Here is a 484-nt window from a genome sequence, read left to right as displayed (position 1 = left end):
ACGAGCAGCGGAGCAGCCTGAATTGCTGTGCTCTTCCAGCACCACTGATCCAGAATCTGGTTTCCAGCATCTGCAGTCATTGTTTTTACCTCATTATGCAAGGATACATTCCAGATATTCTTGGGCTGTTTGGAAAGCCCTATTGCTGCATCATGTTATTACCACTTCTGTAGCATCTTGGCAGTTGCTCCCTCCACTGTCTCCTTGCAAAGTTGTGTGATATCCGGAATTTCCTGTTCTGGCTGTGGTTCGTGATGCTCCGATTGGCTGTTTTGTCCATTTATTCCCTGAAGGGTGGTATACAGTGTAGGATACATTGGGGTTGTCGTGAAGTGATCTGGACATGGTGTGGATTTCTTATGCTCCAGACGGTAAATGAGCTGTCAGGTCATGAATGCTTCCTTGCTCAGCGATAGTTGACTCAAAATGGCATAGAGGGTCTATAAAATGCTGTTTTCTTGCTGTCATGAAGTATACGATCATC

The sequence above is a fragment of the Chiloscyllium plagiosum genome, unplaced genomic scaffold (assembly GCF_037043375.1).
Source record: "Chiloscyllium plagiosum isolate Xiang-an unplaced genomic scaffold, Cpla_swu_hap1 HiC_scaffold_20, whole genome shotgun sequence".
Taxonomy (NCBI): Eukaryota; Metazoa; Chordata; class Chondrichthyes; order Orectolobiformes; family Hemiscylliidae; genus Chiloscyllium; species Chiloscyllium plagiosum.
Note: the sequence above shows the minus strand (reverse complement) of the source record.